Here is a 245-nt window from a genome sequence, read left to right on the forward strand (position 1 = left end):
TGGAAATCCTGGCCAACTCAGACGGATGTTTGGGGGATGAGGGAGGGGTGGTGGGACCGGCGTGGCTTCGTGAAGGATCCCGTCTCCTCTTCCCAGCACAGAGCAGGTCACCATCCACCAGCAGCTGCCCAGCCCCGGCGGTGACCAGCGATGGGACCAGCTGGTGCTCAGGGCTGCCGCGGCACCGCTCCCTGCCCGCAGGGCTCGACCTTCACCGGCGTCACTCACTTCACTCGCGCCACGAT

Source organism: Buceros rhinoceros, unplaced genomic scaffold (assembly GCF_000710305.1).
Source record: "Buceros rhinoceros silvestris isolate BGI_N320 unplaced genomic scaffold, ASM71030v1 scaffold34236, whole genome shotgun sequence".
Classification (NCBI taxonomy): Eukaryota; Metazoa; Chordata; class Aves; order Bucerotiformes; family Bucerotidae; genus Buceros; species Buceros rhinoceros.